Raw genomic sequence first — 23677 nt, 5'->3', positions numbered from 1 at the left:
CACTAGTCAAACCCAGACACCCTCACCACTGGCTAGGAGTTCCGTTATCAGGAATTTTTGCACTAGTAAACACGCCTATTTCTGTTTTTGTCATGACAAGCACCCCTGTTGTTAGGGCCCTTGCAGTTTTGGATAAGACTCTTTTACATCTAAATCTTCTGCTATTAAGAGTTTACACGGTTCCAACTTACCGCTTATTGTCTCTTTAACTCCCATCATTACTCCCCCATTACCCGTCACTGACTCCCAGGCACCAGCTCCAGATGCTAGTTCTCCTATCAGTATCCCTGCATTGCTAGATGTTCCTGTTATGGATTCTAAGCCTCCAGCTCCGGAGTCTATTCCTCTACTCGCTGCTGCTTTTGTAGTCTCTTAGGTCCCTGTCACTGAAGTACAGACTTCATTCAGCTTCTGATGCTAGCTCCCCTCCCTCCACTACCCTTGCACTGCCTGATTCTCAAGTTCCTGATATTAAAGCCCCAAAGCCTATTCCTACTCCCCAGCCTATACTATCTCCCACTGAGGGTTCCCCAGTATTTGGGAGCTCCACTGCTGATTGCTTCTCTGCCTCTGCGAACCCATGGTTATCCCCCTCGGAACCTTCTGTTGCCCCTGTTATTTCCTCTGTGTTAGAAATACTTTGTATGTATCCCAAGATTTCGGTCTCTAAGCCTGGTTTACTGCTTGCCTTGTCACCTTCCATACCAATACCTGGAAATGCTCCCACCAACCCTATACCATCGCTGACCACTACCTGGGAGACCTCTGGATGAGAAGACTGTAAGGATAAGGATAGTATAATCCCCCGTGCAGGGACTTAGCCGTTCAGCCATACCCTCCCCCACCCCCCCGTATCTGTGTGTATTTATTTGTGTGTGTGTTTGTGTGTATCTGCATCTGTGTGTATGTATCTGTGTGTATTTATTTATGTGTGTGTATTTATTTGTGTGTGTGTGTATTTGTGTGTGTGTGTGTGTGTATTTATGTGTGTATTTATGTGTGTATTTATTTGTATGTGTGTGTGTCTGTGCAGGGAGCTGCCTGCACGGATCTCCTGCCTTTCCTCCCTCCCTGAGAGAGAGAGAGTGTGAGAGAGAGAGTGTCTGTCTGAGAGAGTGAGAGAGAGACAGTGTCTGTCTGAGAGAGTGAGAGTGTCTGTCTGAGAGAGTGAGAGTGTCTGTCTGAGAGAGTGAGAGTGTCTGTCTGAGAGAGTGAGAGTGTCTGTCTGAGAGAGTGAGAGTGTCTGTCTGAGAGAGTGAGAGTGTCTGTCTGAGAGAGTGAGAGTGTCTGTCTGTCTGTGAGAGAGTGTCTGTCTGTGCGAGAGTGTCTGTCTGTGCGAGAGAGTGTCTGTCTGTGCGAGAGAGTGTCTGTCTGTGCGAGAGTGTCTGTCTGTGCGAGAGAGTGTCTGTCTGTGCGAGAGAGTGTCTGTCTGTGCGAGAGAGTGTCTGTCTGTCTGTCTGTGTGTCTGAGAGAGAGAGAGAGAGAGGTCAGAGAGAGAGAGAGAGGTCAGAGAGAGAGAGAGAGGTCAGAGAGAGAGGTCAGAGAGAGAGAAGTCAGAGAGAGAGTGAGGTCAGAGAGAGTGAGGTCAGAGAGAGAGTGAGGTCAGAGAGAGAGAGACAGTGAGGTCAGAGAGAGAGACAGTGAGGTCAGAGAGAGAGAGAGAGAGAGAGAGTGAGGTCAGAGAGAGAGAGAGAGAGAGAGTGAGGTCAGAGAGAGAGAGAGAGAGAGAGTGAGGTCAGAGAGAGAGAGAGAGAGTGAGGTCAGAGAGAGAGAGAGAGTGAGGTCAGAGAGAGAGAGTGAGGTCAGAGAGAGAGAGAGAGAGAGAGAGAGGTCAGAGAGAGAGAGAGAGAGAGAGAGTGAGGTCAGAGAGAGAGAGAGAGGGAGGTCAGAGAGAGAGAGAGGGAGGTCAGAGAGAGAGAGAGGGAGGTCAGAGAGAGAGAGAGGGAGGTCAGAGAGAGAGAGAGGGAGGTCAGAGAGAGAGGGAGGTCAGAGAGAGAGGGAGGTCAGAGAGAGAGGGAGGTCAGAGAGAGAGAGGGAGGTCAGAGAGAGAGGGAGGTCAGAGAGAGAGAGAGGTCAGAGAGAGAGAGAGAGGTCAGAGAGAGAGAGAGAGAGAGAGAGAGAGTGAGGTCAGAGAGTGAGGTCAGAGAGAGAGAGGTCAGAGAGAGAGAGAGTGAGGTCAGAGAGTGAGGTCAGAGAGTGAGGTCAGAGAGAGAGAGAGAGAGAGGTCAGAGAGAGAGAGAGAGGGAGAGAGAGAGAGGGAGAGAGAGAGAGAGAGTGAGGTCAGAGAGTGAGGTCAGAGAGAGAGAGGTCAGAGAGAGAGAGAGAGAGTTCTGAGAGAGAGAGAGAGTGAGGTCAGAGAGTGAGGTCAGAGAGAGAGAGGTCAGAGAGAGAGAGAGAGTTCTGAGAGAGAGAGAGAGAGAGAGGGGGAGGGAGAGAGAGTGAGGTCAGAGAGTGAGGTCAGAGAGAGAGAGAGAGAGAGGTCAGAGAGAGAGAGAGTTCTGAGAGAGAGAGAGAGAGAGAGGGAGGGAGAGAGAGGGAGAGAGAGAGGGAGAGAGAGAGTGCGGTCAGAGAGAGAGAGTGCGGTCAGAGAGAGTTAGTGTGTGAGAGTGTCTGAGAGAGACACCAACTGCGCACTGCAACTGTTAGGTATGTATATACACCTTTGTTTTTACTTTGGGCGCCGCGTAAAAATCCTGATCGCCTTGGGGAGCCTTGAAAAAATTCTGATTGCCTTGGGGAGCCTTAAACCGAAAAAGTTTGGGAACCACTGCCTTAGCATATTCTTTAGTAATATATTACTTTGATATACACTTCAGAACACTCCCCCACGCATACAGTCACCCAACCAGAAAGTGTTTAAGTTCCCACTCCTGGTTGATGCCGGCCGGATGGAGAGTGTTCAGAGTGTACACCCAGTACATTTCTCAAGGCTTGCAGTATACACACACGGAATCGTGAGTACCGACCGACTGAGTACCTCATCGCGGGACACAGGGTGGAGGTGAGGCGGAGGGTGACCGGGCCGTGACTTACTTGGAGGTGCCTCTCCAGGAGGGACCTCTCTTTACTTCTACCGGGTAATCACAATAGCCCACCACCCTGATGTGAGTACCGGAGGGCTGCATAGCATTATATTCCTTATATCTCAATATTGGTGTCTGTCTCCAATCAAGTGGAAAACAATATATACCTTAGCTGGGGGAGTAGCCTCGGTGTTCCTAGGGGTCGTCCCTATATTTCTCTACTGCTTCTCTACATAAGGATAATGTGCAACCCCTATCTAGGTACAGTGACACAAGTTCATTGTTTATCACAATTTATAATCGACAAATCTAAATTAATATTAATAATATTGGCAAACACTGTCCCTTGATAGGGACATTTCGGAATTTACAAGAAATGGGCCCAAATTCACATTTCGCAAGGCTAAAACGCTTGCTTCACACCTCTCTCCAAGTTATTTCCAGTCTTGCTCAGAATTTCCAAACATTAAGGGGATACCGAAAGGTTTTTATGCATGTGGAAATTGTTCAATGTGCAAATATGTCCATAGCACTAAGGTTATATCGTCTGATAAAACCGGGAGAAATCACTATATTAAACAATTTTTAAACTGCAATACAGCCTTTACCATATATCTTTTGCAGTGTGGTTGTGAGAAACAATACGTTGGATGAACGATTAGACCAGTTAAAACTCGCATTGCAGAACATGTTCGTTTGATTAAGAGGAAAGGTGTATCCCACCCAGTCCCTAGACACTTCTCTAGATGTCCTAGAGGAGGAATAGCTAATTTTTCTTATACTGCTATTGAACACATCCCCTGTCATGCAAGAGGTGGTAATAGAGAGGGTGTGCTAAACAAACAAGAAATGTACTGGGTGTACACTCTGAACACTCTCCATCCGGCCGGCATCAACCAGGAGTGGGAACTTAAACACTTTCTGGTTGGGTGACTGTATGTGTGGGGAGTGTTCTGAAGTGTATATCAAAGTAATATATTACTAAAGAATATGCCAAGGTCTGGTACTGTTACTTTTTGATATAGAAGTCTATATTATCTGTTTTCTTAGAATATTTAATCATGTATTCACTCATATTGTCTGTATTTAAATTACTAGCTGATATATATTGTAATTTATTATATATTATTATTATTGATCTTATTTTTTGTATCATATGATATTACTATTGTCAGTTATCCATATTATGATCCATTTGAATAATTTATTTATGTGTGTGATTATTCAGCTTCTTGTTTTTAACAATGTGTTTTATATAATTTTGTGTGTTATATTTTAGATTTTAGTGTAAGGGTATATTATGTCTTTTGTTGCATATGTCGACCGTGGCTATGGGGAGTGACGTGTTAAAGAGATTTATTAATTAATTATTCTGCAGATGAAGGGGAAGGTCCATCCCTGCATTTGATTTGTTTGCTGTGACACGTCATCCCCTATATTAGGTTCGCTCATGTGCGTGGGAATTCACTCTTTGATAAAGTCCAACCTTGGACGAAACGCGTCAGAGTGTACTGCTGCTGATGTTCACTGTTAGTTAATAAAGTTTTTTACCTTTCAATGCGTTGGCTGTTGGAGATGCTGTGATCGCGGTTTACACATTTTTTTACCAGTGCTGCCAGGCGGTGTGCTCACTCCGGTCTGCCTATCACTTCCTGAGACCAGTACCATGGGCGCTGCACGCGCAGAGGCCACTCCCGCGCTCACGCTCCTAAGCTGAAGCGGGGAACTCCTAACTACCTGTTGACGAACTCCTGCTTGAACAACGTTTACCCTGATGTCTCCAATCCTGACCCTGGCTTGTCCACTGATGATGCTACCTTCTCCAGTCCCGACCCTGCTACGTACGACTACGAACTGCGCAATCCGGATCAGCCTGCTCGGTCTAAGGTCGGTGCTTTTACAACCCCACCTCAGCCACGCGGTCCAACCCTGGTTTGTGGCAAGCACAACCGTGACAGTATGCTCGGCCCTACAAACTCGGACCGCCCTGTGGTGAGGGTTGGTATGTTTCTATCTGAAATCATGTCCCGGCCTGCAGACCAGTCCCAATATCTGTGCAAAATACTACCTCGGATTGAAGGTCTGTATATGTATGAAGGCTATTTGCCTCAAGGACTTAAAACAATCTCTGGCCACTTGTGTTCGCTCACCTGGTTCCCCTTTAACCTGGGATAATGTGAACCCTACGGAACTGGCCGACGCCCAAGATGCTATCTATGCCCTGGCCTTATCATTGGACATTCTCGTAGTACGAGAGGACCCACTCTTCATGTTGGCTGACGCACAAAACACGCTCTGTGTACTTTCCCTGACTATTCTGAAGCCAGGGTCACGTGTGATGTGTGAATGGCCCCAGATAGCATTAACTCAGCTTCCTTTTAAATCACTCCAAGTCCTATAATATTTCCTCCACTTTATTGGAAAAGGCAGCAGAATACAGGTTCTTGTGAATGGTGTGTAGTAGTGATTTATAGTTAGAAACCTGTAGAAAGAGATGGCCTTGTCATGGGAGAGTGACAGAGATGGGTGCTGTACTCACTGTCTCCAGGGTGGAAAAGGAAGTGAGGAGCAATGTGGGGAAAAGGAATAGTCTTGAGACACACTATCTTAGAACAAAACAGGGGGGGGGGCAGACTAGACCATTCTGGTGAGGATCTCAGAGGCTGCAGTAGCAGCTCACTGATTACATGCCCAGAGGCAAGAAATGCAACATTGTTACATATCACACAGGCACAGTATGTGTGTGCAAACTCCATGCAGCTGAAAATAAGAACTGACAGGCAGAAGCTGCAAAGGAAAGAGGGGGATTAAACAGAAATGCAGTTCTTGTTCCATGACACTGACATTGGACATTTGCATAAAAGAACAGAACCCTCTCCTCGCCAGCTACGCTGCCGCTTGGCAGTCCCCCTGTACTGCCATTCCTGTCGCTAAACCTGTGGACGTATCTCCCTCTCCAGGAAATGACCAAACTGTCCCACTATCACTGCCCCCTAACGTAAAAGCTGCCACGGTCCCTAACCCTGATTGTACCTCCGGTTACTTTGACCCCAATGATATGTCTACGTTAACCCCTGCCGATCAGCCCTGTGAGGTTCCCCTGTAGTATATGTATATTTCTCTAGCCAACACTAAGGCTCTAGTATCCGGGAACAAATCCCTTTTACCCTCTATTTCTAGCTCAGAACCCCTAACTTCTGTACTCAACCTTATTCCTGTCTTAACCCCTGCTAGTCAGGCCTATGAGTTTCCCACTGTAAATCCCTGCATTTCTCAGGTCTGTGTGTCTCTCTCACAGTGCAAGCTCTCTTTACCCTCACTTTCTAACTCTGAATCTCCCAGTCCAGCCCTTGAGGTTTTCCTGCTTTACCCCTGCTAGGCAGTTCTGTGTGCTCTCCCGTCAGCGAAATAATCCCTTCTACTTCCACGTTCTAAGCTTGAATTCCTAAGTTCTGTTCCCAGGGTCATTCCTGTATTAACCCCTGTGGGGCAGCTCTATGAGTCTCCTTTGGTAAGTCCCTGTTCTTCGCCAGCCAAGGTCACGTCCCTAGCTCCAGAAGAGGAATCCCTTGTGTCTCCAATTACAGAGGAAAAACGCTCTATTTTTTACTCTCAGGTACTATCTGCATTAACCCCTGTAAATTCTTGCTGCCTCCAAGCTAATGCCTCCGTTCTAGCCTCAGAGAATGAGTCCCCAAGTCTGACAGCAGAGGTTGCATTGAATGACTCCCCTAACGTTGCGGAGTCCTTAGATATTCTTTGCTATAAACCCACTGCTTCAGCGTACGTTTCAGCTGCTGTGCCCCCTGAAACTTCAGCTAAAGTTCTGATTCCAGTTAAATGTATTCTGGTACCAGGTTTTTTCCTAAGCTTGGTCGCAGAGTCCCCACTCCTGGGTATTTCGCTGAACCAGTCTGTCACCCAGAGAGCGGTGATCCCTGCTTCAGCGCATAGTCCCCACGTCGTGGAATCTGCAGTCATTTCTGGTTTCCCAGACACTCCTTACCAAATACCCACTTCAGAGACCAGTACAGTTGTGATTACCCCCCCCCACCCTCCCCCCTCCGTACTGTCTGTGTTCTCCTCTTCTCAAAGCTTAGGGTTAAAAGCGTACTGTGGTCATTATGCCCCTCCTGGGGTTCATGTTGTGTTCCCAGGAATGTTTGCTGACACACTGCTTTCACTCAAAAGTGACGCTTTTTCATATGTGCTTGCTAGAAGCCTGTACACAGTCTCCCCTCTCTCTGAAATTTGCCTTGTCGGTCCCGCTACTCTGAGAGGAAAAAACCTTCCTTCAGATTCAGAATCTCTTCCTATAGAGGCCGTCCTTGCTTTTGGTTCCCCTGATTTCTCTGCCCATGCAAACCCTCCAGGGATCAGCATATCTGCTGTTACTCCCTTAGTACAGTCTGAGACCACCCTGCCTATATTACAAGTCCTGGTGTTTAAATCTGAGCTATTTCGTTTTCCTGTCCTTGCTAAACCTCAGTCCCTCAGCACTGCGTCTAAATGGGCTCCAGCAACCATTGGGTTACTCGGGGTAAAAATTAAAACTCCTGTCTTAAAGGGTACTTTCTCACACATGTCCAGCAAACTTAGAACTTCAGTGATTGATTCTAAGTCACTTATCACTATATCTGATTTTCTCACTAGTCAAACCCAGACACCCTCACCACTGGCTAGGAGTTCCGTTATCAGAATTTTTGCACTAGTAAACACGCCTATTTCTGTTTTTGTCATGACAAGCACCCCTGTTGTTAGGGCCCTTGCAGTTTTGGATAAGACTCTTTTACATCTAAATCTTCTGCTATTAAGAGTTTACACGGTTCCAACTTACCGCTTATTGTCTCTTTAACTCCCATCATTACTCCCCCATTACCCGTCACTGACTCCCAGGCACCAGCTCCAGATGCTAGTTCTCCTATCAGTATCCCTGCATTGCTAGATGTTCCTGTTATGGATTCTAAGCCTCCAGCTCCGGAGTCTATTCCTCTACTCGCTGCTGCTTTTGTAGTCTCTTAGGTCCCTGTCACTGAAGTACAGACTTCAGCTTCTGATGCTAGCTCCCCTCCTCCACTACCCTTGCACTGCCTGATTCTCAAGTTCCTGATATTAAAGCCCCAAAGCCTATTCCTACTCCCCAGCCTATACTACTCACTCCCACTGAGGGTTCCCCAGTATTTGGGAGCTCCACTGCTGATTGCTTCTCTGCCTCTGCGAACCCATGGTTATCCCCCTCGGAACCTTCTGTTGCCCCTGTTATTTCCTCTGTGTTAGAAATACTTTGTATGTATCCCAAGATTTCGGTCTCTAAGCCTGGTTTACTGCTTGCCTTGTCACCTTCCATACCAATACCTGGAAATGCTCCACCAACCCTATACCATCGCTGACCACTACCTGGGAGACCTCTGGATGAGAAGACTGTAACAGGGGACTTATCCCTGTTCACAAATGTGCCTCTAATCCAGCAGTGTGGTGGTTAACTGCTGGTAGGCAATTAACTAACACCACCTGCCTGATTGCTTAGAAAAGCCTGTCTTTTGAGACAGGAAGTGAGATTCCTTAGTCCACAACTGGGCTGAACCAGGAAGGGACACTTGTCTTGAACACCTGCCAGAAGAAATAGCAGAGCTGCTTTCAAGACACAGGGGACAAGATTGTAACCTGGAGCCTGTCATTTTCTGTGCACACAAGGGTGCGGATCCAGGAGAGCAGAGAGCTTCCCCTACACCTGCCCAGCTAACAGATAAGACTTTTTCATATAAGACTATTATCTAGGTCTGTGTATTGATAAATGTCTCCATGATTTGGCTGGAAAAGAGCCTAGCTAACCAACCCAGTCACAGAGGGCTGAGCTACATGTGTAGATAGACACCAAAGCAGAGATAGGTTTTCTTTGTTGGCTCACTATTTCGCTTATGTTGTTTTTTTGCTGTGTTTTAAGCGACAGGCACAATAAAGCCTTGTATGATTTCACCTTACAACAGTCTCCATTGTGTACCTCTGCACATGTCCTCCTACATATGGTGTCAGAAATTTGGGATGAGAGGTGGCCTTTGAAGTTTAAAGGGCTGGAGATTGCCTGTGGAATTTTTTTTTGTGCTTTTGCCTGCATACAGTCTTGCAAACAAACCTGAGCAACAAAAACAAAGATTCACCTGCAGCAGAGATCAGAATTAAAGGGATACACACCCAGGCAGGAAACTTAAACTGCACTGAAACCAACAAAACCACAGATGGACTCTTTTCCCCAATCCCAAGAGGAGAGAGACTGCTGAAGCAGCTAACCTTATTTGCCTATCACAAAGTGTAATATGCTCATTGAAATAGGGGTTTTGCCTCCAGCCATAGTCGGGGTTCAAGAAGTGAGTCAGCCCTTAAAAAGGGATAGGTGTTTGTTGTTTTGAAAAGTTTCGCTGAAGCAGTGAATACAGATGGTGACCCATGAGCGGTACTGATTTTGCAAATAAAGGTTGCCACACCGCATAGGGCTACCAGCTGTGAATGGAGTATATGCAGAAAAGTGTGAAAATTGATACAAGACTGTGCTTAAGCAGGGGAATTTTTAGCAAACAAATGCTGAGTGTAAAATTGCCCTATAGGGGAAAAAGGGATTGCTGAACTGTGTAAAAGGTATTTCAAAGCCAATTGATGAGTGTTGAGTTACCCTGCTGGGAGTGAAATAAATATTCCACTGCAAAGAATGTTTTTTTTTCTGCAAGTAAAAAAAGTTTGCTTATGTATTTTGGGAGCAAAACAGACACCCAAAGTGTGGAGTGGGAATGCTATAATACCCAAAGATGAGACTGAAAATTACTGAACTCAAACAGAAAACCACATAATTGGGTTGAAGCAGAGAGATTGCACCTAGCAAGTAAATGGTGTAAAGCAAGACTTTTTTACCTAGCAACTGCACATCTTGTATACCTGATGAGAGAAAATGCATGTACAGTACTGCTGATATTGTAAAACTTATCCAAGAAAGAAAAATTCTACAGAGATGCCTGTGAGAGCTACGACCTCTACAAGCAAAATATGCCCACTTGTAGGACTACCACAATTGAGGGTTCTAGCAAATACAGTAGCAACAGCTGCAATAGCGCCTCCTGAGGTCAGGAAGAAAATTACACCTGATAGCCTAAAAATGGGAGGACAAGATGCAGCGTTCCTGTAATGAACCCTACCCCACAGAAGAGTGGACCTTCCAGTCCAATAAAGAGGAAGACATCTCTTACGGGGAACCTGAACTGAGTCACACCCACAAAACACCCCAAGAATGGTGGGGGTGCCTGAACTCGGTACGAACAGAAAAGACCTCTCCCTTTGATGACGAATATGATCAGCAGGAGGCAGAGCGGGAGCAGTGGATCACCGAATATTTCCGTCAGCTATTACAGTTGCAAGAAAAGCTGGGTAGATCCAGTGACGCTGCTAAAATTTCAAATAAAGGAGACCCCAGTATTCCTGATGGGACAGAGTCATCCAAAACAAAAAGGCAGAAAAAGAAAAGCGGTTCTTCACTTACCGTGGTAGGAACAGACACGTCCGCAGATCCTGTGGAGAAAAAGGGGGGCCGAGTTGCCCTGCAGCCTAGAGAAAATGGAGAATTCGTCCCGCAGTTAACCGAATATCCAGAGGGCCCAAGGCAGAAGTCGTGTACCTCAAAGAAGTGTCTGTCCTGTGCCAACAGTGAGGAACCCTCAACCAACCATCCCAGGGAAGTGGAGCCGGAACCAGTGAGTGAGGATTCCTTGACCAGCCCTGAAGATGCCCTGAAAAATGCCAGGCATGACTGTGATATGCTCCGTGAACAATTGAAACAAAAGGAAGATGGTTACACAGAGCTACAGAAAAATAACATGAAGCTACAAAAAGATGTGCTCACAATTTACTCTTTAGCCAGGACAGAATTGGACGATCTCAAGACTGAGCTAGATACTGCAAATGCTACTATTTCCACCATGGATGAAAAGCAGAGCCAATCTGATAAAATGGTGGCTACGCTAAAGCGGAAGTATGAGGAGGCACTAAAGCAGATGACAGTCTTTCAGCAAGAGGTTCATACTCTTCGCGTAGAGCTGAATGCCTCACAACAGGAGGTCAACAGTGTCCGGACAGAGGTGGACGTATCTCAGAAAGAGGTTCAGACACTCCGCAGAGCACTGGATGCCTCACATCATGAGACCAACATCTGCCGCACAGACCTGGAAGTTTCCAGAAAGGAACTACACAGTCTCACTGAGGAGCTGGACATTTCTAAAGAAACGATTGTCAATCTTAATACAGATCTCCAAGTCTCCCAGAAGGAGCTTCAGACCCTCAACCTAGAGAAGGAAGTCTCACGCCAAGAGACTGTCATTCTCAAAGCAGATGTGCGTAAATGGAAGGAGGACTGCAAGGAGGCCCTGAATAGTACAGAGACTGAAAAAGGAGAAAATTTAAGATTACAAAGAAAAAACTTAAAACTCAAAGAAGAAAATTTTAATTTGACAAACGACGTCAAGGAAAAAAATGAAAAGCTGCACAAGCTTAAAGAAATAAATAGACTTTTAGAAGGTGAGAAGTTTGAAGCAGAGCATCGACTGCAGAACCAACTGCAAGGTCTGCGTACGCACCTCGAGAAGGCCGAGGAGAAGCAGCGAACTCTGCAGGAAGACAATCTGCACGCTGTTCAAGAAATTTAAGTGCTGCAGGAACGTCTGATTACCCAGTATGTTCCCGCAAAGCAGCATGAGAAACTGAAGGCTACCCTGAGCATCACCAAAGCAACGCTAAAGGCCAAGCTTAGAACCCAGGTGATGCGGCACAAAAGGGAGCACAAGAAGGTCCAGAAACTGAAACAAGTAACTGTGGCCCAAGCAAAGAAGTTCATAGTGCTTCACAATGCAATAAAAATGTGGAAGCAAGCTCAGAGAAAGCAAAGTACGCAGATAAATTCCCTGCGAAGAGACTTGCAAGACGCACTCAAACAGGTTGAGACTCTGCAGACCAGTAACTTACAGATTCCTTCGATACGTAAAAAGGTATTGGCTCTGACCAAGCACCAGTATCCCACAGTAACTAATGCCCGGGACGACAAGGGTACAGCGAGAGTTGGGGACTCCACGCACCTTCAAAACAAGATTACGGCGTTTGAGCCACCTAAGAAAGCACTAGCCAAACCTACAGCTGCCCAACAGGCAACAAACAGAGGTAGGAGTGTAGAATCAAAGCCAGAAGAATCCTTAGCTGAGGAAGCTGAAAAGATAGGACGTTCTCTGGAAAGGGCGGTGGAGGTGCAACTCAGTCCCAAAGAAGCTGAACTGGCGACTCCATTGTGTGGCGGAGGTGCAGAAAGACCGCTTCAAAAGCGGAAAACTCTACGGGCTAGTCCTAACTGCTCTACAACTGTTGCCATACAGTTTGTCTACAAAAAGAAGAGTGCTCGACACGACGGAAATCTCATGACCGCGCACTCTGTAAAAGACTTTACTTGGAAAAAGTCCTCCTCGAGCAACTGAGAAGTGCTGATCTCAAGCACCTTCGGGAGGAGACAAAAATAAACTCGAGAAAGGGGTCCAATCCAGCGGGACAGAGGGTTCTCTTCCTCCATCCACTCTCATCCAAGTCACAGAAAGAAGTTGAATGAGAGTGGAAGGATGGGCTTTGGCCGTGGTAAGCCCGAGCTTCCCACAAACAGGGGAGGTATCTAACAGGGGACTTATCCCTGTTCACAAATATGCCTCTAATCCAGCAGTGTGGTGGTTAACTGCTGGTAGGCAATTAACTAACACCACTGCCTGATTGCTTAGAAAAGCCTGTCTTTTGAGACAGGAAGTGAGATTCCTTAGTCCACAACTGGGCTGAACCAAGGAAGGGACACTTGTCTTGAGCCCTGCCAGAAGAAATAGCAGAGCTGCTTTCAAGACACAGGGGACAAGATTGTAACCTGGAGCCTGTCATTTTCTGTGCACACAAGGGTGCGGATCCAGGAGAGCAGAGAAGCTTCCCCTACACCTGCCCAGCTAACAGATAAGACTTTTTCATATAAGACTATTATCTAGGTCTGTGTATTGATAAATGTCTCCATGATTTGGGCTGGAAAAGAGCCTAGCTAACCAACCCAGTCACAGAGGGCTGAGCTACATGTGTGGATAGACACCAAAGCAGAGATAGGTTTTCTTTGTTTGGCTCACTATTTCGCTTATGTTGTTTTTTTTGCTGTGTTTTAAGCGACAGGCACAATAAAGCCTTGTTATGATTTCACCTTACAACAGTCTCCATTGTGTACCTCTGCACATGTCCTCCTACAAAGACCCTCTCAAATTCCTACATGCAGAGGTCAGCCAAGACTTTGTCTTTCCCGAAGGTCGCCCTGGTATATTCGATCATCTATCGATGCCGCTTATCCTGAACTCTGGTCCCATTACTAAAGACTCGGCTCCCAGTGGGGGTTCTTCTGCTGTTTCTGCTCCAGAAACCCCTGTTCTTCACAGCCCTGGATTCCCAAGCCATTTTGCGTGGCGAGCCATGTACCAATGTTGTCTCTACCACCACCCTCATATCCTAGAACAGTACTCGCCAAGGAACTGCTCGTTTACGGATCCCCTTTCCGCCTAAAAAACTTTAGGAACAACTCAATGTCCCCGAGACCCATGGATTGCCCTGTCTGGCCGCAGTTCTCACCGGGGGGTGGGGGTACACAAAGGAGTGCCCACAAGTCTCTGGACCATGACTTTACTCCCAATCTTAGACAGTTCAGGAACAATTCCAGGTCCCCAACTCTATGAGTGGTCTTATTTGCCCGGAGGTCTCACGTGAAGGGGGGGGGGGGGTTACTGTAACGGATCCGCACCTTAGTTTACTGCTTACCTTGCCTTACAGACCTGTGCAGTCCTGGAACACTTACCCTGATATCTACTGCAGCCTGGATTCACTCATTAAAGCAATACTGTCACACGCCCCTTCTGCTATGGGTTCACTGACCTTTAAATACAGCCTTCCCACAATGCTTCTCTGCCGAGCATAATCCTTCCTGGATGTCACACGTGTTCTGCCATAAGCCCTAGGCTTGGCTCCGTTGTGTATTAACCTCTCTAGTTCTATTCCCTAGTTCCTGAGGCCTGCTGCTAGCCTTCATGCAGGGGCCTGTGTTTCCTGAGTATCCTGAGGCCAGCTACTACTCTCTACGTAGAGACCTGCTTTCCTGAGGCCTGCTGCTAGTTTCACGCAGATGCCTGTTCCTATCTCCTGTACTGAAGCGGAGTACTCTCCAGTATTGACTTCAGCTCCCTGTTTCCTGAGGCCTGCTGTGCTTCCATAGCAGAGGCCTATCTACTGATTCCTGAGGCCTGCTGGTAGTTTCACGCAGAGGCCTGTTCCTGACTCTGTGCTGAAGCAGAGTACTCTCCAGTGTGTACTTCAGCTCCCTGTTTCTTGAGGCCTGCTGTCCTTCCATAGCAGAGGCCTGTCTACCGGTTCCTGGGGCCTGCTGCTCTCTCTCCATTGCAGAGGCCGTGTCCTGGTTCCTGTGCTGAAGCGGAGCACCTCCAGTGTATACTTCAGCTCCTGTTTCCTGAGGCCTGCTGCCCTTCCCTTAGCAGAGTCCGGTCTACGAGTCCTGAAGTCTGTAGCTCTCTATCTCCTTGCACAGGCCCGCTCTGGACTCTTGCAGCTATTACGCTGAAGCGGGACCTAGTTGACTCACTGTTGCCGAAACTCCGCTTAGATAACGTTTACCCTGATGTCTCCAATCCTGACCCTGGCTTGTCCACGGACGATGCTGCCTTCTCCAGTCCCGACCCTGCTATGTACGACTACGAACTGCGCAATCCGGATCAGCCTGCGCGGTCTAAGGTCGGTGCTTATACAACCCCACCTCAGCCACGCGGTCCGACCATGGGTTGTGGCAAGCACAACCGTGACAGTATGCTCGGCCCCACAAACTCGACCGCCCTGTGGTGAGGGTTGGTATGTTTCTATCTGAAATCATGTCCCGGCCTGCAGACCTGTCCCAATATCTGTGCAAATACTACCTCGGATTGAAGGTCTGTATATGTATGAAGGTTTAACCCCTTTGCAAAAAAGATGCCGTTATGATCTCATTAGTAAGGCTATTTGCCTCAAGGACTTAAAACAATCTCTGGCCACTTGTGTTCGCTCCCCTGGTTCCCGTTTAACCTGGGATAATGTGAACCCTACGGAACTGGCCGACGCCAAGATGCACTCTATGCCCTGGCCTTATCATTGGACATTCTCGTAGTACGAGAGGACCCTCTCTTCATGTTGGCTGACGCACAAAACACGCTCTGTGTACTTTCCCTGACATTGGACATTTGCATAAAAGAACAGGACCCTCTCCTCGCCAGCTACGCTGCCGCTTGGCAGTCCCCCTGTACTGCCAGTCCAGTCGCTAAACCTGTGGACATATCTCCCTCTCCAGGAAATGACCAAACTGTCCCACTATCACTGCCCCCTAACGTAAAAGCTGCCACGGTCCCTAACCCCGATTGTACCTCCGGTTACTTTGACCCCCAATGATATGTCTACGTTAACCCCTTCTGATCAGCCCTGTGAGGTTCCCATGGAACCGAGGTGGGCAACACTGTAGCCATTCGCCACATGTGGCGAATTGGCAGGCAAAGTGTGGTGAATTTCTAGTCCAGCCCTACCTTCCCCCTCCAAGAATTCTGTCTCCTGCACATACAGAGCATTTACCTCCCTTCCCGCTCCAAGATCTCCGTTCTGTGTCCTGCACAGGCACAGTTAGATTGTCGGAGGAGTGTTTCTCCGCAGGGGGTCTGCAGCTGTGCAGACCCCATGCGGAGAAGCACTCCACCGACAATCTAACTCTCTCACCTTCGCTGCGCCGCGTCTTGAGGGGGTCTGCACTCTGCAGAGGGTCTCGGGGGGATGAAAGAAGCCCACTGGTCAAGCGCTTTGGAGGGGAACACAGGAGGATACCGACAGTCATCACAGGACAGGAGGATTTGGAAGGAATCACTTCATTTCAGTAACTTGCCCGCAGCTGTTCAGTTCCCAGAGTAAAACGGAGACCACGCTTCAGATTAACAGGTGAGTTCCCTCTGTCCTGTCAGGCTGTCTCCCCTCCCTGCTTTCTAAACAGTCGGCACCCCCTCATCCCCCCACAGTGTGTGTGTGTGTGTGTATGTATACATATGTATACATATATGTATATGTATTTATATGTGTATATATATATGTGTGTGTATATATATGTGTGTGTGTGTGTGTGTATACACATGTGTGTGTATGTATCTTAATATATAAAATCGAATGGTTAGTGAGGTTAGTGCTATCTGCGGTGAATCTCATTGGTCCGTGACTGTCATTGCCCAAGAGGTACGCCCGGTGAATCTCATTGGTCCAAGAGGTACGCCCCACTGTGACATCACCTCCTTCACTCTCACACACTTGCAGTCACACCACACGGCCAGAACCTCTGACGACTCCTTGGTAAGCTGACATGTCACACTCTCACCCCCACACTCACACACAACCCCCCACACTCACACACAACCCCCCACACTCACACACAACCCCCCACACTCACACACAACCCCCCACACTCTCACCCCCCACACTCACACACAACCCCCCACACTCTCACCCCCCACACTCACACACAACCCCCCACACTCACACCCCCACACTCACTCACAACCCTGTACACACAGTCACCCCCTCACACTCACTCAGTGTCACTCACCCCCCACACTCACACACAACCCCCCACACTCACACACAACCCTGTACACACAGTCACCCCCTCACACTCAGTGTCACTGAACACTGTACACACACCCACTGTCCACACACACACTGTCACCCCACACACACTCAGTGTCACTCACCCCCCACACTCACACTCACACACACTCAGTGTCACTCACCCCCCACACTTCACACACAACCCTGTACACACAGTCACCCCCTCACACTCAGTGTCACTTAACACTGTACACACACTCACTGTCACACACACACTGTCACCCCTGTGCACACACACACACACATCTTACACACATCTTACACATTACACACATTTACAATTCTCCTCCGCAACGACAATCGCCCATTACCTTCACACACATCTTACACATTACACACATTTACAATTCTCCCTCCGCAACGACAATCGCCCATTACCTTCATTCTCCCTCCGCAACGACCAGCTCATATTACAGCGGACTTACACCGCCCGCTCTCTGCCCACCTCATATATGCCCGCCGCCGCGCACATTACACCGCCCGCACGCGTCCATTAACTCGCGCGCACATTACACCGCCCTGTGCAAATACCCTATAAACCGCCACCCACAACGCACTCTTTCTACATTTATACTAATGCCCCACAAACTCTGGTACTAATTCAAATGTATTTCTCTTTCTACAATGCCGTGCACCTACGCAGTGTAAATTCTATTTGTAAAATGGCCGACACACTTAACATTCTACATCATTCACACATCAACTACATTAATTTACCAAACTTTTGCCTTTACAACTACTAAATACAAAGATTTGCCTCTACAAGCACATGGACGCCGCTCACCGCCTACTCTTTATCAACTTCAATTTCTTCTCAAACTACTCACTTACAATTACAATAAATTTCTATCACTACAATGGCGTACGTTTGGCGTGCACCTACGCAGTGTCAATTACATTTCTAAAATGGCCGACACTATTTTCTTTTCCTATTATCCATTTATACCATCTTTTCATTTATTTTCTCTTTATTTCATAGCCGCTATAATACATTTTCTTTACACTTTGCTAATGTATTTTTTTTATCCATTCTTATAATTTAGTCCTTTATTTATTTTTTTCCATAGCCGCTATATCATTATTTATTCCTTTCTTTATTTGTTTGCATAGCCGCTATATCATACTTTCACTTTTACTCAACTTTCCTTCATTCACACATCGCCACACATATTACATTAATACATTCAACATCATTCACACATCAACTACATACATTTAAATCTTCCAATGCCCTCCGCAACGCCAATCTCTGGATGCGCTCCGCAGAAACTTTTTTTTTTCAACATTTTTTTTTTCTGCAAAAATGTTAAACTTTATTAACACAAATTTCTACAAACATTTTACATCTACCAATGACCTCCGAACGGCGCTCCGAATTTCTACAATGGCGTGCACCTACGCAGTGTCAATTCAATTTATAAAATGGCCGACACACTACATTTCTTTTACTATTATCCATTTATATTATATTTTGTTTTATTTTCTTTCTTTCATAGCCGCTATAATACTTTTTATTTACATTACCCCCGCTTTGCTATTTTTTTTTTTTTATTCATTCTTATAATTTCTTCCTTGCCGCTATATCATACTTTCATTTTTAATCAACTTTGATTCATTCACACATCACCACACATATTACATTCATACATTCAACATTATTCACACTTCAACTACATACATTTCAATCTTCCAATGCCCTCCGCACGCCAATCTCTGGATGCGCTCCGCACACACCACTTTCACCAACAACTCATTTCAAAATACAATTTTTTTTTTTTTTTTCTGACAACATTTTTAACTTTATTAACAAACATTTGTACAAACATTTGACATCTAACAATGCCCTCCGAACCCACCCACCCTTCCTCTTCCCACACACCCACCCACCCTTCCTCTTCCCACACACCCACCCACCCACCCTTCCTCTTCCACACACCCACCCACCCACCCTTCCTCTTCCCACACACCCACCCACCCACCCTTCCTCTTCCCACACACCCACCCACCCACCCTTCCTCTTCCCACACACCCACCCACCCACCCACCCTTCCTCTTCCCACACACCCACCCACCCACCCACCCTTCCTCTTCCCACACACCCACCCACCCACCCTTCCTCTTCCACACACCCACCCACCCTTCCTCTTCCCACACACCCACCCACCCTTCCTCTTCCCACACACCCACCCACCCACCCTTCCTCTTCCCACACACCCACCCACCCACCCTTCCTCTTCCCACACACCCACCCACCCACCCTTCCTCTTCCCACACACCCACCCTTCCTCTTCCCACACACCCACCCACCCTTCCTCTTCCCACACACCCACCCACCCTTCCTCTTCCCACACACCCACCCACCCACCCTTCCTCTTCCACACACCCACCCACCCACCCTTCCTCTTCCCACACACCCACCCACCCACCCTTCCTCTTCCCACACACCCACCCACCCACCCTTCCTCTTCCCACACACCCACCCACCCACCCTTCCTCTTCCCACACACCCACCCACCACCCTTCCTCTTCCCACACACCCACCCACCCACCCTTCCTCTTCCCACACACCCACCCTTCCTCTTCCCACACACCCACCCTTCCTCTTCCCACACACCCACCCTTCCTCTTCCCACACACCCACCCTTCCTCTTCCCACACACCCACCCTTCCTCTTCCCACACACCCACCCTTCCTCTTCCCACACACCCACCCACCCACCCTTCCTCTTCCCACACACCCACCCACCCACCCTTCCTCTTCCCACACACCCACCCACCCCACCCTTCCTCTTCCCACACACCCACCCACCCACCCTTCCTCTTCCCACACACCCACCCACCCACCCTTCCTCTTCCCACACACCCACCCACCCACCCTTCCTCTCCCACACACCCACCCACCCACCCTTCCTCTTCCCACACACCCACCCACCCACCCACCCTTCCTCTTCCCACACACCCACCCACCCACCCACCCACCCTTCCTCTTCCCACACACCCACCCACCCACCCTCCTCTTCCCACACACCACCCACCCTTCCTCTTCCCACACACCCACCCACCCACCCTTCCTCTTCCCACACACCCACCCACCCACCCTTCCTCTTCCCACACACCACCCACCCACCCTTCCTCTTCCCACACACCCACCCACCCTTCCTCTTCCCACACACCCACCCACCCTTCCTCTTCCACACACCACCCACCCTTCCTCTCCCACACACCCACCCACCCTTCCTCTTCCCACACACCCACCCACCCACCCACCCTTCCTCTTCCCACCCACCCACCCACCCACCCACCCTTCCTCTTCCCACCCACCACCCACCCTTCCTCTTCCCAAGCCCCTCTTCCCCACACACCCACCCACCCACCCTCTTCCCACACACCCACCCACCCACCCTTCCTCTTCCCACACACCCACCACCCACCCTTCCTCTTCCCACACACACACCCACCCACCCTTCCTCTTCCCACACACACACCCACCCACCCTTCCTCTTCCCACACACACACCCACCCACCCTTCCCACACACACACCCACCCACCCTTCCCACACACCCACCCACCCACCCTTCCTCTTCCCACACACCCACCCACCCACCCACCCTTCCTCTTCCCACACACCCACCCACCCTTCCTCTTCCCACACACCCACCCACCCTTCCTCTTCCCACACACCCACCCACCCTTCCTCTTCCCACACACCCACCCACCCACCCTTCCTCTTCCCACACACCCACCCTTCCTCTTCCCACCACACCCCACCCACCCACCCTCCTCTTCCCACACACCCACCCCACCCTTCCTCTTCCCACACACCCTTCCTCTTCCCACAACCCCACCCACCCACCCTTCCTCTTCCCACAACCCCACCCACCCACCCTTCCTCTTCCCACAACCCCAATCACCCACCCTTCCTCTTCCCACAACCCCACCCTTCCTCTTCCCACCCACCCACCCACCCACCCTTCCTCTTCCCACACACCCACCCACCCACCCCTTCCCACACACCCACCCACCCACCCTTCCTCTTCCCACACACCCACCCACCCCTTCCTCTTCCCACACACCCACCCACCCACCCTTCCTTTTCCCACACACCCACCCACCCACCCTTCCTCTTCCCACACACCCACCCACCCTTCCTCTTCCCACACACCCCACCCACCCACCCTTCCTCTTCCCACACACCCACCCACCCACCCCTTCCCACACACCCACCCACCCACCCTTCCTCTTCCCACACACCCACCCACCCACCCTTCCTCTTCCCACACACCCACCCACCTTCCTCTTCCCACACACCCTTCCTCTTCCCACAACCCCACCCACCCACCCTTCCTCTTCCCACAACCCCACCCACCCACCCTTCCTCTTCCCACAACCCCACCCACCCACCCTTCCTCTTCCCACCCACCCACCCACCCACCCACCCTTCCTCTTCCCACCCACCCACCACCCTTCCTCTTCCCACCCTTCCTCTTCCCACACACCCACCCATCCTTCCTCTTCCCACACACACACCCACCCACCCTTCCTCTTCCCACACACACACCCACCCACCCACCCTTCCTCTTCCCACACACACACCCACCCACCCACCCTTCCTCTTCCCACACACACACCCACCCACCCACCCTTCCTCTTCCCACACCCACCCACCCACCCTTCCTCTTCCCACACCCACCCACCCACCCTTCCTCTTCCACACCCACCACCCACCCTTCCTCTTCCCACAACCCCACCCACCCACCCTTCCTCTTCCCACACACACACCCACCCACCCTTCCTCTTCCCACACACACACCCACCCACCCACCCTTCCTCTTCCCACACACACACCCACCCACCCACCCTTCCTCTTCCCACACACACACCCACCCACCCACCCTTCCTCTTCCCACACCCACCCACCCACCCTTCCTCTTCCCACACACCCACCCACCCTTCCTCTTCCCACACACCCACCCACCCACCCTTCCTCTTCCCACACACCCACCCACCCTTCCTCTTCCCACACACCCACCCTTCCTCTTCCCACACCCACCCACCCACCCTTCCTCTTCCCACACCACCCACCCACCCTTCCTCTTCCCACAACCCCACCCACCCACCCTTCCTCTTCCCACACACACACCCACCCACCCTTCCTCTTCCCACACACACACCCACCCACCCTTCCTCTTCCACACACACACCCACCCACCCACCCTTCCTCTTCCCACACACACACCCACCCACCCACCCTTCCTCTTCCCACACCCACCCACCCACCCTTCCTCTTCCCACACACCCACCCACCCTTCCTCTTCCCACACACCCACCCACCCACCCTTCCTCTTCCCACACACCCACCCACCCTTCCTCTTCCCACACACCCACCCACCCACCCTTCCTCTTCCCACACACCCACCCACCCTTCCTCTTCCCACACACCCACCCACCCTTCCTCTTCCCACACACCCACCCACCCACCTTCCTCTTCCCACACACCCTTCCTCTTCCCACCCACCCTTCCTCTTCCCACCCACCCTTCCTCTTCCCACCCACCCACCCTTCCTCTTCCCACACACCCACCCACCCTTCACACCCACCCTTCTTCTTCCCACACACCCACCCACCCTTCCTCTTCCCACACACCCTTCCTCTTCCCACACACCCACCCACCCTTCCTCTTCCCACACACCCTTCCTCTTCCCACACACCCACCCACCCTTCCTCTTCCCACACACCCTTCCTCTTCCCACACACCCACCCACCCTTCCTCTTCCCACACACCCTTCCTCTTCCCACACACCCACCCACCCTTCCTCTTCCACCCACCCTTCCTCTTCCCCACACACCCACCCACCCTTCCTCTTCCCACCCACCCTTCCTCTTCCCACACACCCACCCATCCTTCCTCTTCCACCCACCCTTCCTCTTCCCACACACCCACCCTTCCTCTTCCCACACACCCTTCCTCTTCCCACACACCCACCCACCCTTCCTCTTCCCACACCCACCCACCCTTCCTCTTCCCACACACCCACCCACCCTCTTCCCACACACCCACCCTTCATTTATGTTCCCACACCCCCACCCAACCACCCTTCCTCTTCACACACCCCCACCCACCCACCCTTACTCTTCCCACATCCCCCACACACCCACCTTTACTCTTCACACACCCCCACCCACCCACCCTTGCTCTTCACACCCACCCACCCACCCTTGCCCTTCACACACCCCCACCCACCCACCCTTGCTCTTCACACCCCCCCACCCACTTTCACCAACAACTCATTTCAAAATACAAATTTTTTTTTTTTTTTCTGACAACATTATTAACTTTATTAACAAACATTTGTACAAACATTTGACATCTGACAATGCCCTCCGAACCCACCCCACCCTTCCTCTTCCCACACACCCACCCACCCTTCCTCTTCCCACACACCCACCCTTCCTCTTCCCACACACCCACCCACCCTTCCTCTTCCCACACACCCACCCACCCACCCTTCCTCTTCCCACACACCCACCCACCCAACCCACCCTTCCTCTTCCACACACCCACCCACCCACCCTTCCTCTTCCCACACACCCACCCACCCACCCTTCCTCTTCCCACACACCCACCCACCCACCCACCCTTCCTCTTCCCACACACCCACCCACCCACCCACCCACCCTTCCTCTTCCCACCCACCCACCCACCCTTCCTCTTCCCACACACCCCACCCACCCACCCTTCCTCTTCCCACACACCCAACCCACCCTTCCTCTTCCCACACACCCACCCACCCACCCACCCTTCCTCTTCCACACACCCACCCTTCCTCTTCCCACACACCCACCCTTCCTCTTCCCACACACCCACCCACCCACCCTCCTCTTCA

This window comes from Ascaphus truei, chromosome 2 (assembly GCF_040206685.1).
Source record: "Ascaphus truei isolate aAscTru1 chromosome 2, aAscTru1.hap1, whole genome shotgun sequence".
NCBI classification, from domain to species: Eukaryota; Metazoa; Chordata; class Amphibia; order Anura; family Ascaphidae; genus Ascaphus; species Ascaphus truei.
This window is presented reverse-complemented; position numbering follows the sequence as displayed.